General features: G+C 46.2%; 1 pseudogene; it reads left to right on the top strand.

Moving 5' to 3' along the window:
• Positions 1–10,828: 10,828 nt before the first annotated feature.
• On the top strand, positions 10,829–13,605 carry LOC123446601 (annotated as a pseudogene).
• Positions 13,606–17,659: the final 4,054 nt, after the last annotated feature.

The following is a 17,659-nucleotide window of genomic DNA, read 5'->3' as shown; positions in this document are numbered from 1 at the left end:
TTGTATAAAAAAAATCTTAATTGTGCACAAATCATGGGGAGCTTCTATAGTTTTGATAAAACGCTCTTTTGCATATCACAATATCTTTTATTCATATGGTTAGAAGGACCATGTGATTGGTTATTTCTATTGATATTTTTGATTGGTAGCTTCTCTTTTCTGTATGTCTTTGTGCCATACAATCCTTTATGCAATCTTTGGGTCCTCGATATAGTTCGTTTTACTCCAACTACTTATCATTGTATATGTGTATTTATTTGCACTCTTCTGTTCAAGAGTACACACTTTTTGGAGGACCACCTATTATATTGGCTTTCTAAGCTTTTTGTCCATTTTGGCAACCGATGCCAATGGGGGAGAAGTTTGGAGAGTTTAGTTTTGAGATGTTAAGGGAGTTTCGCTTTTTGTGCTTAAGCATTTGCATCTCATACCTGTTAGAGCATATATCTCCATATGTGGTTTTGGTAATTGATGACAATTCCTATGGACTAATGGTTGCCTTAAGTTATATTTATAGGATTTGTCCATAGGCACTTCTTGAAGTCCATCTGTTGGGTTCAAGGAGTTTATATGATGACCAAGGTGGTATTCAAGGTATTATCCAAAGAATGGTCATAGAGACACAAGGTTGATCAAGATCTCAGACAAAGAGTAAATCAAGATGATCAACACACAAAGCGTACAAGATGTACCGAGAGGGATCAAGTGATCCCATGGTATGGTAAGCATTGTCCATTACGTGTTTGTGTACTAACCCATGGTCTTCGTGAGAGTTCTATGTGGGGGTTAGGTGTGTTTCCATGGGCTTGCGTCAAAGAGAAGATCTCATACAACCCATGAAGTATGACGTCAAGTTGTGATCGTCATCAAGATTACGATGTGCAAGTTCAAGTGGATCAACACGAAGATATCATGCTTGAAGCTTGCCGTCCATTGTGGTGGCAATGGGCTTGTGAAGATATGCTGAAGATTGGCTCACCCATAGTGAGTATGGGGGAGCAATCAACTAGTCTTCACCAAGCCAACGCAATCAGAAAGGTGGTCCATCTTGAGGAAGCCAAGATCATCATCTTCTAGCTCAAGAGAACGAGGTGCAAGGTATAGGTTTGCCCTTGATAGGTTTTTTGTTTAGGATAGATTGTTGTACTATCCAACAAGCTTGGGTTTGCTCGATTCGGAGCTCGTATGCGAAAGTTATGGCTGTTTCAGTGGCGAGCGGTAGTACCGCTGGACCTACCGGCAGTACCGCTAGAGTTGGCGGTAGTACCGCCCCTGGTCAGCGGTAGAACCGCTCCAGGAGCTTAGTACCGCCTGCCTAGCGGTTGTTCGTGGACGGACCTTTTTGCGAAGACTTTGTTGGCGGTGGTAGTGCCTTTGCACTACCAGGGGCCCAGCGGTAGTACCGCTGGGACGAGCGGTAGTACCGCTGGAGTGCCAGCGGTAGTACCTCTGGGCTCGGGCTGTAAGTGGGGGTAACGGTCTGATTCCTTCCCCCACTATATAAAGGGGGTATTCTTCCCCCTTGGCCTAATCCATCCGTTGAGCTCTTGTTCTACCTCCATTGTTGACATTCTTAGAGCTTGCTTACTCTCAATCCCTCCAATGATTCTTGCTTGTTCTTGAGGGAAAAGAGAGAGGAGATCTAGATCCACATCTCCACCAATCACTTTCTCCTCTATGTGAGGGGAACCCCTTGGATCTTGATCTTGGAGTTCTTTGTGAGCTCCTTGTTCTTCCTCTCATATTTCTCCATAGCTTTCGTTGTTGTGGAGGGATTTGAGTGTGAGGGACTTGACCACTTCGTGTGTTCTTGCCATTGCATTAGTTGCATCGGTTTGAGTTCTCCGCGGTGATACGTGGAAGTGAAGTTTGAGAAGCTTATTACCTTTGGTACTTAGTACCCTAGATATTGTTCTTCGCAGATGCTTTGGCGTCCTAGAAGCTTGGTGGTGTCTCGGAGCTCAATCATTGTGGTGTGAAGCTCCGGGCAAGCGTTGGGGTCTCCAATTAGGTTGTGGAGATTGCCCCGAGCAATTTGTACGGGTACCGGTAACCGCCCCCAAGGGTTGCCACGTGTACGGGTTCGGTGACCGCCCCCAAGGTTTGCCATTTGTACGGGTTCGGTGACCGCCCTCAAGGGTCCCTTAGTGGAATCACGACATCTTGCATTGTGCAAGGGCGTGAGGAGATTACGGTGGCCTTAGTGGCATCTTGGGGAGCATTGTGCCTCCACACCACTCTAACAGAGATTAGCATCCGCAAGGGTGTGAACTTCGGGATACATCATCGTCTCCCCGTGCCTCGGTTATCTCTTACCCGAACCCTTTACTTATGCACTTTACTTTGTGATAGACATATTGTTTATTGTAATATATCTTGCTATCACTTAGTTGTTTATCTTGCTTAGCATAAGTTGTTGGTGCACATAGGTGAGCCTAGTTGTTTGTAGGTTTTGTGCTTGACATATTAAACGTTAGTTTTATTCCGCATTTGTTCAAGCCTAAACCATAATTATTTTAAAGCGCCTATTCACCCCCCCTCTAGGCGACATCCACGTCCTTTCAATACCCATCCATTGCTTTGCATGTGTGTTCTTGGTTATGCTTATTTCCTTATATAAATTCCCTTAAAGATGTTAAGAGAGTTTTGCTACATCAACCGCGTTCACTAACGCTTCTGCACTATATCGTGGGACGGAACGCGGGACGGTTCGTGGGACGGTTCGCGGGGCGGATCGAGGGACGTGAGGACGTTCCACTACATCAACCGCGTTCACTAACGCTTCTGCTGTGCGATCTACAAGGGTACGTAGATCGGAAATCCCCTCTCGTAGATGGACATCACCATGATAGGTCTTCGTGCGCGTAGGAAAATTTTTGTTTCCCATGCGACGTTCCCCAACAGTGGCATCATGAGCTAGGTTCATGCGTAGATGTAATCTCGAGTAGAACACAAAATTTTTTGTGGGCGGTGATGTGCGTTTTTCTGCCCTCCTTTGTCTTTTCTTGATTCCGCGATATTGTTGGATCGAAGCGGCTCGGACCGACATTATTCGTACGCTTACGAGAGACTGGTTTCATCGCTACGAGTAACTCCGTTGCTCAAAGATGACCGGCGAGTGTCGGTTTCTCCAACTTTAGTTGAATCGGATTTGACCGAGGAGGTCCTTGGATGAGGTTAAATAGCAATTCATACATCTCCGTTGTGGTGTTTGCGTAAGTATGATGCGATCCTACTAGATACCCATGGTCACCACGTAAAACATGCAACAACAATTAGAGGACGTCTAACTTGTTTTTGCAGGGTATGCTTGTGATGTGATATGGCCAACGATGTGATGTGATATATTGGATGTATGAGATGATCATGTTGTAATAGTTAATATCGACTTGCACGTCGATGGCACGGCAACCGGCAGGAGCCATAGGGTTGTCTTTAAACTAACATTTGTGCTTGCAGATGCGTTTACTATATTGCTAGGATGTAGCTTTAGTAGTAATAGCATGAGTAGCACGACAACCCCGATGGCGACACGTTGATGGATATCATGATGATGGAGATCATGGTGTGACGCCGGTGACAAGAAGATCGTGCCGTTGCTTTGGTGATGGAGATCAAGAAGCACATGATGATGGCCATATCATGTCACTTATGAATTGCATGTGATGTTAATCCTTTATGCACCTTATCTTGCTTAGAACGAAGGTAGCATTATGAGGTGATCTCTCACTAAAATTTCAAGACGAAATTGTGTTCTCCCCGACTGTGCACCGTTGCGACGGTTCTTCATTTCGAGACACCACGTGATGATCGGGTGTGATAGACTCAACGTTCACATACAACGGGTGCAAAACAGTTGCACACACGGAACACTCGGGTTAAGCTTGACGAGCCTAGCATGTGCAGACATGGCCTCGGAACACATGAGACCGAAAGGTCGAGCATGAATCGTATAGTTGATATGATTAGCATAGAGATGCTTACCACTGAAACTATTCTCGACTCACGTGATGATCGGACTTGAGATAGTGGATTTGGATCATGTACCACTCAAATGACTAGAGAGATGTACTTTTTGAGTGGGAGTTCTTAAGTAATATGATTAATTGAACTAATTGTCATGAACATAGTCTAATGCTCTTTGCGAATTACGATGTAGGTTGCGCTATAACTCTACTATTTTTATATGTTCCTAGAGAAAATTATTTGAAAGTTGATAGTAGCAAACTTTGCAGAGGATTGTCCTCGTTGCTGCGCAGAAGGCTTATGTCCTTAATGCACCACTCGGTGTGCTGCACCTCGAGCGTCGTCTGTGGATGCTGTGAACATCCGACATACACGTTTCTGATGACTACACGATAGTTCAGTACAAAATACTTAATGGCTTAGAAGCAAGGCGCCGAAGACATTTTGAAACGTCACGGAACATAAGAGATGTTCTAAAGAGATGAAATTGTGATTTCATGCTTGTGCCCTTGTTAAGAGGTACGAGACCTCTGACAAGATTCTTTGTCCACAAAGTAAGGGAGAAAAGCTCAATCGTTGAGCGTGTGCTCAGATTATCTGAGTACGACAATCGCTTGAATCAAGTGGGAGTTAATCTTCCAGATGAGATAGTGATGGTTCTCCAAAGTCACTGCCACCAAGCTGTGAGAGCTTCGTGATGAACTATAACATATCAAGGATAGATACAATGATCCTTGAGAAATTCGCGATGTTTGACACTGCGAAAGTAGAAATCAAGAAGGAGCATCAATAGTTGATGGTTAGTAAAACCACTAAGTTTCAAGAAAGGCAAGGGCTAGAAGGGATACTTCGTGAAACGGCAAAACAATTGCTGCACTAATGAAGCGACCCAAGATTAAACCCAAACCCGAGACTAAGTGCTCCTATAATGAGGGGAACAGTCACTGAGGCGGAGCAACTCTAGATACTTGGCAGATAAGAAGGCTGGCAAAAGTCGAAAGAAGTATATTTGATATACATGATGTTGATGTGTACTTTACTAGTACTCCTAGTAGCACGAGGGTATTGGATACCGGTTCGGTTGCTAAGTGATTAGTAACACGAAATGAAAGCTACGGCATAAACAGAGACTAGCTAAATGCGAGGTGACGATACGTGTTGGAAGTGTTTCCAAGGTTGATATGATCAAATGTCGCACGCTCCCTCTACCATCGGGATTGGTGTTAAACCGAAATAATTGTTATTTGGTGCTTGCGTTAAGCATGGACATGATTGGATTGTGTTTATTGCAATACGATTATTCATTTAAAGAGAATAATGGTTACTCTATTTGCTTGAATAATCACCTTCAATGGTTTATTGAATCTCGATCGTAGTGTTACACATGTTCATGATATTGGTGCCAAAAGATACGAGGTAATGATGATAGTACCACTTACTTGTGGCACTGCCGCTTGAGTCATGTTGGTATAAATTGCATGAATAGGTTCCATGCTGATGGATCTTTATACTCACTTGATTTTGAATCACTACTGACATGCAAATCATACCACATCAGCAAGGCCTTGTTTTCATTGAGATGAAACAAGATAGTAACTTGTTGGAAGTGATACATTTTGATGTATGTAGTCCAATGGGTGTTGAGGCACGCAGTGGATATCATTACGTTCTTACTTCAATGACGATTTGAGTAGATACAAGAGTATTTACTTAATGAATCACAAGTCTGAAATATTGAAAAGTTCAATTCTGTTTCGGAGTGAAGTTCGTCGTAACAAGAGGATAAACTGTCTACGATATGATCATAGAAATGAATATCTGAGTTACGAGTTTTGGTACGCAGTTAAGACAATGTGGAAACTGTTTCGCAGTTCATGCAACCTGGAACATCATAGTGTGATGATGTGTCTGAACGTCATAGCCACACACTATTTGGTATGGTGCATGCTATGATGTCTCTTATCGAATTACCACTATCGTTTATGGGTTATGAATTAGAGACAACCGCATTCACTTTAAATAGGGCACCGCGTATTTCCGTTGAGATGACACAGTATAGATTGAGGTTTAGGGAAATCTAAACTATCGTTTCTTGAAAGTTTGGGGCTTCGACACTTATGTGAAAAAGTTTCAGTCTGATAAGCTCGAACCCAAAGCGGATAAATGCATCTTCATAGGATATCCAAAACAGTTGGGTACATCTCCTATCTCAGATCCGAAAGCAAAGTGTTTGTTTCTAGAAACGGATCCTTTCTTGAGGAAAGGTTTCTCTCAAAAGAATTGAGTGGGAGGGTGATAGAATTTGATGAGGTTATTGAACCATCACTTCGACTAGTGTGTAGCAGGGCACAGGAAGTTGTTCCTGTGGCGCCTACACCAATTGAAGTGGAAGCTGATGATGGTGATCATCGAGCATCAGATCAAGTTACTACAAACCTCGTAGGTTGACAAGGTCGCGTACTACTGCAGAGTGGTACGGTAACCCTGTCTTGGAGGTCATGTTGTTGAGCAACAGTGAACCTACGAGTTATGGAGAAAGCAATGGTGGGCCCGGATTCCGACAAATGGCTGGAGGCCATGAAATCCGAGAGAGGATCCATGTATGAAAACAAAGTGTAGACTTTGGAAGAACTACTTGATGGTCATAGGACTATTGAGTAAAGATGGATCTTTAAAAGGAAGACAGACGATGATGGTGATAAGTCACTATTAAGAAAAGCTCGACTTGTCGCAAAGATGTTTCCGACAAGATCAAACAGTTGACTATGATGAGACTTTCTCACTCGTAACGATGCTAAAAGTTTGTTAGAATTATGTTAGTAGTTGCTGCATTATTTATGAAATATTGCACATAGGATGTCAAAACATTGTTTCCTCGACGGTTTCCTTGAGCAAGCATTGTATGTGATACAACCAGGAGGTTTTGTCGATCCTAAAGATACTAGCAAGTATGCAAGCTCCAGCGATCCTTCAATGGACTGGTGCAAGCATCTCGGAGTTGGAATATACACTTTGATGAGATGATCAAAGATTTTGGGTTTGTACAAGGTTTATGAGAAACTTGTATTTCCAAAGAAGTGAGTGGGAGCACTATAGAATTTCTGATAAGTATATGTGGTTGACATATTGTGGATCAGAAGTAGTGTATAATTTCTGTAAAGCATACAAGGTTGTTTGAAAGGAGTTTTTCAAAGGAATACCTGGATTGAGCTACTTGAACGTTGAGCATCAAGATCTATGGAGATAGATCAAAACGCTTAATAGAAGTTTCAACAAGATGCATGCCTTAACAAGTTTTTGAAGGAATTCGAAATAGATCAGCAAAGAAGGAGTTCTTGACTGTGTTGTAAGGTGTGAATTTGAGTAAGACTAAAAACCCGACCACGGCAGAATAAAGAGAATAGACGAAGGTCGTCTTCTATGCCTTAGCCGTGGACTCTAAAGTATGCCATGCTGAGTGCCGCACCTGATGTGTGCCTTGCAGCAAATCTGTTAAGAGGTACATAGAGTGATCCACGATTGAATCACTAATCGGCGGTCAAAGTTATCCTTAGTAACTAAATAGACTAAGGAATTTTTCTCGATTTTGGAGGTGGTTAAAGAGTTCGTCGTAAAGGGTTACGTCGATGCAAGCTTTGACACTAATCCGAATAACTATGAGTAGTGAAACGGATTTGCATAGTAGAGTAGATATTTGGAGTATTTCCGAATAGCACATAGTAGTAGCATCTATAAGATGACATAAAGATTTGTAAAGAACACATGGATCTGAAAGTTTCAGAGCCGTTGACTAAAACCTCTCTCACGAGCAAAACGTGATCAGACCCCATAACTATATGGGTGTTGGATTCGTTGGAATCACATGGTGATGTGAACTAGATTATTGACTCTAGTGCAAGTGGGAGACTGTTGGAAATATGCCCTAGGGGCAATAATAAATTAGTTATTATTATATTTATTTGTTCATGATAATCATTTATTATCCATGCTATAATTGTATTGATTGGAAACACAGTGCATGTGTGGATACATAGACAAAACACTGTCCCTAGTAAGCCTCTAGTTGACTAGCTCGTTGATCAAAGATGGTCAAGGTTTCCTGACCATAGGCAAGTGTTGTCACTTGATAACGGGATCACATCATTAGGAGAATCATGTGATGGACTAGACCCAAACTAATAGACGTAGCATGTTGATCGTGTCACTTTGTTGCTACTGTTTTCTACGTGTCAAGTATTTGTTCCTATGACCATGAGATCATATAACTCACTGACACCGGAGGAATGCTTTGTGTGTATCAAACGTCGCAACCTAACTGGGTGACTATAAAGATGCTCTACAAGTATCTCCGAACGTGTTCGTTGAGTTAGTATGGATCGAGACTGGAATTTGTCACTCCGTGTGACGGAGAGGTATCTCGGGGCCCACTCGGTAATACAACATCACACACAAGCCTTGCAAGCAATGTGACTTAGTGTAAGTTGCGGGATCTTGTATTACGGAACGAGTAAAGAGACTTGCGGGTAAACGAGATTGAAATAGGTATGCGGATACTGACGATCGAATCTCAGGCAAGTAACATACTGAAGGACAAAGGGAATGACATACGTGATTATATGAATCCTTGGCACTGAGGTTCAAACGATAAGATCTTCGTAGAATATGTGGGATCCAATATGGGCATCCAGGTCCCGCTATTGGATATTGACCGAGGAGTCTCTTGGGTCATGTCTACATAGTTCTCGAACCCGCAGGGTCTGCACACTTAAGGTTCGACGTTGTTTTATGCGTATTTGAGTTATATGGTTGGTTACCGAATGTTGTTCGGAGTCCCGGATGAGATCACGGACGTCACGAGGGTTTCCGGAATGGTCCAGAAACGAAGATTGATATATAGGATGACCTCATTTGGTTACCGGAAGGTTTTCGTGCATTACCGGAAAAGTTTCGGGCTCATCGGTAGTGTACTGGGAGTGCTGGGAGGGGTGCCGGAGACCATCAGGAGGGGTGTCACGCCCCAAGGGGTCTCATGGGCTATGGGAAGAGATAAACCAGCCCCTAGTGGGCTGGAATAAGTTCCCACTAAGGCCCATAAGGTTTGAGAAGGAAAAAACACAAGGTGGAAAGAGTTTCCAAGTGGGAAGGTGGAATCCTACTCCAAGTAGGATTGGAGTAGGACTCCTCCACCTTCAATTTCGGCCAAACCTTTAGGTTTTGAGGCTGCCTCCTCCCCTCCCTCCCTCCTATATATAGCGGGGTTTTAGGGCTGATTTGAGACAACTTTTGCCACGGCAACCCGACCACATACCTCCATGGCTTTTCCTCTAGATCGCGTTTCTGCGGAGCTCGGGCGGAGCCCTGCTGAGATTAGATCACCACCAACCTCCGGAGCGCCGTCACGCTGCCGGAGAACTCATCTACCTCTCCGTCTCTCTTGCTGGATCAAGAAGGCCGAGATCATCGTCGAGCTGTACGTGTGTTGAACGCGGAGGTGCCGTCCGTTCGGCACTAGATCGTGGGACGGATCGCGGGACGGTTCGCGGGGCGGATCGAGGGACGTGAGGACGTTCCACTACATCAACCGCGTTCACTAACGCTTCTGCTGTGCGATCTACAAGGGTACGTAGATCGGAAATCCCCTCTCATAGATGGACATCACCATGATAGGTCTTCGTGCGCGTAGGAAATTTTTTGTTTCCCATGCGACGTTCCCCAACACAAAAATACTATACACAATGATGCGTCTTTCATGTAAAATATAATAGTATTTAAAGGAGTTGACATATTATCACATTTTTAATAGAAGTACTAATTACGACTTAATGACAAAAATAATATCATCTTGCATGTAAAATATAATAGTACTAATGGGTACATCTAATAATGATCTACGACATCTTTAACATACGTTTCGTTCAAATATTGCTATAATGCAAAATATCTCGTTTGAAAATGTTTAAAATTTCTAAGCAGTAAACATCGCATAGCTGACGACGGGCTACAAAACGTACTAATTTCTGATGTGCATGCCCATAAGAAATAAGATATTGCAAAGATCATATCTTGATCGTCAACTTAATAGTTCACATAGTCCGACAAAGCATACTCTTGAAGCTCCAAATTACTACACAAAGTGATGAATTACAGTCCTAAAAAGTTGAGCATACATACTTAAAAAACTAATCAAATGCACTCTAAAATTTTCGTCCATGCAAACATAACCTAAAAAAAATGAATAGATTTTATCTTGATCTATCTTTTTTCAATTGCAACATATTTGAAATCCAACTCTAAACCATAATAAATATTGAATCAAAGCAAAGAGAGGAGTGTGTTCTTCAACTAGAAGAGGAAGATCAAGGGAGAAGAGAGAAGAGAGCTGCCCAGTCGGAAGGAGCAGCGACAACTTACGAAAGGAGTGAAAACGACACAGTTTCGTCGATGGAAGCATCTCTGGCATGGAAATCGGCGTCGTGAGGGTCCTGGCCAGCCGCCTCGCGCGGTGGCGGCAGGTCCCACCTGCGCGGCCGGCCGCCTCGCCTGGTGGCGACAGGGCCCAGCCGCCTCCGTCACCTGGCGCGCCTGCCGCCACGAGAGGTGGGGTCTCTTCTGCCATTCCGTACCGTATGTGGTTTTTTTTTGACAAAAATTCGAACTGCTGGATCATTAGCTCCTTGAATCAACACTGCCGACGAGCCCGAGCACGGCCAACCGCAACAAATCAAAAGGAAAAATGTAATCATCAGCGGGCCCCGCCAAACGCCCGCTCCCTCGCCCGTCGGAGCGGAGGCCAGTTCAAAATATTTCAAACTCGACACCCCCGCACCGGCCAACGGGCTGCTCCCCCAGTCCCCACCACCTCCCCCACTTTCTCCACACTCCCGTCTCATATCACAAGTTTCCTTCAATCCAACACCCCCGCTCCTCCGCATCTTCCGCCACTTCCCGAGTCCAAGCGCCGTCCGCTCCTCCATCTCTCGCCCGGACCTCGCCCTCCCCCTCCCCGCCGTCGCCATGGATCCCCACCCCACGCCCTTCCGAGGTAAGCAACCCGCACCATTCCGCTCTCAGCATCCGAGCACTTCCTCTCGATTCCAGGGGATTAATTTCTGCGCGGGTTACAGCGAAGCGGAAGCCGGCTGCTGCGCCGGCGAAGACGCCAGCGACGAAGCCCAAGTTCGTCACCACCGCGCGCGGGAAGGCGACGACCTCCACCGCCAGCAGCGCCGTCTCCGCGGCCCCCGCTCCCCAGCCACGGCAAGGATCACTGCGGCTCTAGAGTTTAGGTTTGATTTTGCGTATGCAGTACTCTCCGTTTTGCTTACCGAGGCTATGCCTGCTGTGTTTAGGCCGCGTCGCGCGTTTGGCACCGTCCGGAGCAGCAACTCCCTGGCCCAGAAGCCGGCACCGCCGCCGCCGCCGAAGCATTCAAAGCTGTCGCCCCCGCCTCCGCACAAGCCTTTGAAGGTGTCGCCGCCCAAGCTGCAGAAGCCTGCTGCGAAGGTGTCGCCGCCACCTCAGCAGAAGCCTTCGAAGCTGTCTCCGCCGATTCCGGCCAAGGCGGCTAGGCCTTCTCATCCCGCAGAAAAGCCACTGAAGAAAGCTGCCCCAGGCCCGACGGATCTGGCGGCCAAGGCCAAGAAGAAGAGCCAGAGGGTGAGCTTCCAGGATGACGTGGCAGCGGTGGCTGCCCCGGGAAGCGGGGAGAAGGTCGAAGCTTCCGCCCAAGACTCTGCTGGACACACGCCTATGGCGCCTGTGAAAGCCCCCGAGAAGAAGCCGGCCAAGGTTGTGGCCGCAGAGACCCCGTTCTTTAGCGCTCAAAATTGCAGCAGCTGCATGCTTGATCAGCTCGAGTCCGCCTCCTACTGGCTGGTGCAGATCCATCTGGCCGAGTCTGTTGGCAAGCACCGTGTCTCTGCGGCATTCTTTCACCTTGCATTTGAATGCCAAGCTCAGGTAAATACTTCAAAGCGCATCACTTGTGACAGTCATGCCAAACATTTCAACTCTAGCTGCATTCTTAAGAGTTTGTTTGGTCGCACACCTAAGTTAAGAAATGTTATTCTCCGTTGAAGGATTTGATTTATATTCTGCTTAGTTTGGTTCTCAGTTCTTATTGGCTGCATGATTAGTACTCCAAGTAGGCTTCCTTATTTCTGGAATAATAACACGTGTATATGTTTGTGGGCAGCCATTTCGCAGGATCCAAAGTGAGCTCAGGAACTATGTGGCGCGCCATGAGAGTGCTGGCACTCTCACCCCTTCATTCCATGAGCTTCTGCTTGCCCATCCCATGGCAGTGAACCAACTAAAGTTTGACACCGATGGCTCTGAAAAGGTGGATAAAACTACAACTACAGATACAGCTGACCAAAAGCTCGATGATACCACACTGGTGCACGAATGCTCTGAACGTGATTGTGGTGGTGATCTTGTTGATGTGAGGGAAGCCGGTATTGTCATACAAGGAGAGGAAGAGATGGATCAACCGAGCTTTGAGCAGAAACTGGATGAAATCTTTGAATTTGATGATTGTGAGGCTGTCATCGTGGACCGGCTGGCCGAAGAACATTCTGAATTCGAAAAGATTATCGGTGTGAAAGGTCCTTGTGACAGTGAAACAGTCCAGTCAGCATGCCGCTCTTCTATCGATAGGCTGAGCTTGAAAGGATCCCATGCGGCAAGGGGAGCATCTGAAAGGCGCCTCTCTTCAGAGAGCCATTTAGATAAGTTGTCCCCGTCTGCAGCAGGGAGCTTGTCTGCAAAGCGCTCGTCATCTGGTAGCCCTTTCAACAACTCTCCGTTCTGCAGGGGCTCGTTGAAGAGGCTCACATCCAGTTGCCCTTCTTCTAAAAAGTCCTCCGCTAAAGGCGGCCTGTCCTCAAAGCGGATGTCATCTGGTGGCTGCTCTGATGGGGAGCATGATGCTACTGCTGGAGCTGGTGACTCCAGCAGAGTGATTCAGGAAGGGGAATCTGGGTGCCACATTTTAGGTAAGTTGACATTTGCAGAGCTTTTCCTTTCTCTCAGTCATTATGATTAGTTATCTTATGTTCTGACTAGAGCTCCATGCAGTTGAAGCGATGGAACTGAAAGAGCATGGGGAGTATGATGATGCTGCCATTGACGAGGTGCGTTTATGAACTGATAATTCTGCTTCCACTATCTTATTGTACCAAAGCTAATGACATACTCCCTCCGTCCGTAAATATAAAATGTGCTAACTTTTTTATGAATTAAATGTATATAATTTAATGTGTTTGTTCACTTATTTTGGTCTGTAAGTAGTTGTTAATATTAAAATGGAATAATTTAATGTGTTATTATTATGCAAATCGTGAACCTTGGTAAGTAATTATTTCTTCAACGGTAAAACGTAGAGCTAACTTTGTACTCCTATTGTTCACAGACCCGGTAGCTGCTGGAGATGGAGCCACGACGACCTGAATGAACTGCTAATATAAAGTGACCGTAGATGCTGTCTAGTGTAGTTTGATTATGCGTGTGTTGTGTATGCTATCAGTTAGTTTGGAGCTCTCAATTGCTCAGTTTGCTCTGTTTTCGTGAGCAACGATCATCACGCTCTGATGATCTTTGAGGGGTTTGATATGTTTAGCTCGTGTGTGCTGGCTGCGTGAGTGATGTGGTGCTGCCCTTGGTTGATATGGAAATCAATCAAACCTTTTGGATTTCAGGTTGTAAGCGGAGCGGAGTCCCGCCTTGTATGACCTTGTGAATGCTATGCTGATTTATCATGAAGATTGTGGTGTCCATTGATGAATGACGAATGTGTATGCTCTCCCTTTTTCTCATTCTATCATTATAAAGATAAGATAAAGAAATGATTGCGATAACCCCAAGACATTTACGTAGTTTGGAACAAGTGCAGACTTCTTGCCCTGCATTTCAGTCAGAAATTGAAAGCTTCACCTTTAAGTCGTTTAAATCAGGGTCAACTTTTAGTACTGGTATAAGTATAATTATACTTTTAGGTGGAGTACTTTTTTTGTGGGGATATATGATTATAATTTAGCACTGGTGATAACAACTATGTTTAGATTTGACTGTGGCTGACCACCATTTTGAGCACAAAGACTTCCGTTCGTTTGCGACGTGGAAGGTCTACAAACAAAAAACACTATACAGCAGGAAGCAAAGAAAACAACGTATGAGAAGAAAAATTGGACGGAAGAGCAGCTGTGCATCGCGCGAGGCGACGGTCATGTACCGCGGCCAACGGGCTGCATGGTTTCTGGGTCGTGACAACCGCACCAGCGCACGCAGTCGTGGGCCACCTGATCCAAGTCCACCACCGAGACCTGCGCCGGTCAGACCCGTGAAGAATCGGCGGACGCCGTAGGAGCAGGGTCGGGGGCTCGGGCCTCGGGTTACGGTGATGATCGAGGAAGACGTATTAGAGCATCTCCAGCCCGTTCGCCCCAAGACCCTCAAATAGCGCCCTTTAGGGCGAACCGGTGTAAAAATTGGTGGGGGATTCGGGTTCTCACCCGTCCTTCCAAGATAGTCTTTCAGACGTTTTTTAATATTTATTTTGGATTACAATTTAAATTTTTTGACCTGATTTCGAATGAAATTTAGACGATTTCATTTAAATTCGTACAAACTCAAAGAAGTACATACAAACATAAAAAAACTATGTTGCCGCCGCCGCTGTCCTGTCGGCGCTAGCCTAGTTCATGTCGAGGAGCTCATAGAAAGCGGTGTAGTCGCAGTCGTCGTCATCGTCGTCGCTGTCCTAGGTGCCGCCGTCCTTTTTTTTCCTGCCGTGCATGACCGGCAAGGACGCCCAGATGCGCGTGATCTGCCGCGGTCGCGGCGGATGGTGGAGGGGGCACGGGTATGCCTCCGGTGCTCAGTCTCCAGGCGTCCGACACGTGCATGTCTGATGACCTCGTGAAGGGCGTGCACCTCTCACTCATGCAACGACCGACGGCCAAAGCCGCTGGCAGCCGCTCCGTTGCCAGGGAACCGCTCTGCCATGTACTCGGGAAAGTTTTCCGACGATGGAGGCGAGAGATGGGAGAAGAGGATGGAGGGGCGGGAGTGGTGTGCACGCGTGGTGGGAAAGGCGGGACGCGCGGTGGCGTGCCATCACTGCACCGCCAGACCTTGGAATCCGACGCAGGAGCCAAGGCGATGACGAGGACGGACGTTCTCGGCAGGTCCACGTGGGAGGAATTTGACGCGGTTTGTTTTAGCGTCAAATTTCTTTCCCGCGGCGCCCCCACGCACCTTCCGGCGTGCTGGGTTCGGCCTGGGTCCGTCGGCGCCAATTTCAGCCCGAACCGGCGAAAAACGAGGTCCTCGGGGTGCGACTCGGCGGATTTTTTAGCGTCAGCGACAAAAAAGGGGGTGTGAGGGTTCCTGCTGGGGCGCGGTTGGAGATGCCCTTAGCATGCAAAATCGAGTTGATAGTGACGACGCCGCATCTACCACGCAGCTCATGTAGCATTGCATGCGTAGGTAGATTGTGGATGCCCACGACTGATCGAGAGAGACCGACTAACCGTGCAAGTGAAGAAACCGACCCGTCGGGGTGTTGTTTTTGTTTCCAAGAAAATCATCTTTGACTCGGACAACTTTACCATGTCAGGGCATCTACCTTAAATCCTTGGATCACCAAAGTGATCCAACACGGATCTATATCGGTCCACCGAACGGTGTAGATGTATTTTTTCTCCATAATTCGAAAACAAACGTGGGGTCTTTACGGGCATCGGGCCCAAGCCCTCGCCGTCCTAACCCACCAAAAACCCTTCATCTACCTCTCCCACGCTTTTCATTGAACGCTCGCTCCGCTTGTCGCACCGCGTTTATGCTGGTCCAAAGCATGCATCGGCCGACATTGATGCTGCGATTTGACAGAATGGGAGGGTGGCACTGCTGGACGTGCTCTCTCGGTCATCGCCGATTCAATGCGGACGCCGCGTCTTGAGGAACCAACTCCGACCGCTGCGCCGCATTGAAGTGAGATAAATGTCTGGTCTGGCCACGACTATTTAAGCATTGTGACGATGATGCATACAAGCGCACTCCACCTCCCCGAGCACCGCCTCTCCCCTCACTCATCTACATTCCCGAGCTCCTCCTCTTATCCGAGCCCAACGGCGGTGTCCATATCAGACGCCGCATCAAGGACGAGCAGTCATCCTCCCTGCAGCAGCGCATCGTCCAAATAAGATGTGGGTCAAGGGTGAGTCGGCGTCCATGCCACACAACTAGTATGGACGCACAGACGCATCATCGTCGCCCCCCGTTTTGCAACTGTCTTGCTGTCAAGGAGGATCTGTCGCCCATGATCATGAAGGCGTGGGGTCGCCTCCTGCACTACTCGAGAGGAGGTGGTTACGACGGTGCCTCGGGTTCGTGGGTCGTCGTATTCGAGGCACAACACGCCACGAGTTATCGGGCATGGTACGACACACAGAATGTCGGTCCCCGCTCCACGTTGCCAAGAGCGACGTGACACCGGATTGGGTCCGCAACGACCTTGACCTGGATGCTACGTGGGCGCTCGACTGCTCCGTGAGCACCTGAAAGCACAATTGCTCCTTAAGGTGGGTTTGATAATTAATAACAACATATGTGTCATTGACCTAATGATTCTATCCAAGTATATTCCAGAAATGTTCAAAGATGCATTGGCTAAAGGATTTTGAGGAGAAATCTCTTGATGCAAGAGGATTGGCCAAGCTTCAAGCTACAAGACTCTACATTTCATATTTGTGAGAAATTACTTTTGAGTCCATAGGAAAGCCAATACTACTAAAATGAGGTGAGGTATCTATGATGAATTGGTTGCTCAAGTGCTTAAAGATAGCCACCAAAAATATTTAGCGATTCTCCCACAATATCTTGTGTATGGATGGCAATGGGTACCCATTACCCACGTACCCTACGAGTAAAAACCCAATTAGGTAAAGGTATGTGACAAAAACTTACCCATGGGTATATAAATAGGAAAATCTAAAACCCATCGGGTAGAGCGGGTACGGATATGGTATCATATAACCCATACCCATATACCCATGTACCCATATAAAATCTATGTAAACTCAAAATTATCTCTACAATTTACACTATGTCAATAATTTGTGAACTGAAAGTGTATGCCTATGTGTTATTGTTTATGACTATATGACGTTGTTTTATAAGAATGTGTTGTAGTTATAATCTATATTTGTAAACTATATGATACAATGAAGTTTATAACTATAAGTTGTTTAAATTGATGTTTTGCAAATATGGGTAATTTTAACCGTGGGTACCCGTCTACCTGTCGGGTAACGGGTGTGGGGAAAAATTGTACCCGTTGACGGGTATGGGTAAGGGTGATGGGTAATCTCAGATGGGATGGGTAAGGGTATGGGGAGGCTCCACCCATACCCATACCCTGCGGCTGCCATCCCTAATCTTGTGTCCAAAGCCTAAACATCAAAATCGGTGCCACCAACAATTTCCACTCGGCCCTACCATTTTTTTTCGAGAGAGAGCCTATTCCAAACCCTAGAATCTCGGTACCACAAACTTTCACTTTGGTGCCACCGAAAGTTAGTGACCACCTTCCTCGTCTATCGATTTCCAGAATTGGAATTTTTGAGTTATGAAATCGGTCTCACCGAGATTTGGAAACTGCCCTAGGTCACCATACCGACACCACCGAGATTCC

Source organism: Hordeum vulgare, chromosome 4H (assembly GCF_904849725.1).
Source record: "Hordeum vulgare subsp. vulgare chromosome 4H, MorexV3_pseudomolecules_assembly, whole genome shotgun sequence".
NCBI classification, from domain to species: domain Eukaryota; kingdom Viridiplantae; phylum Streptophyta; class Magnoliopsida; order Poales; family Poaceae; genus Hordeum; species Hordeum vulgare.
The sequence above is the reverse complement of the archived record's forward strand: the minus strand, read 5'-3'. Positions and strand labels throughout refer to the sequence as shown.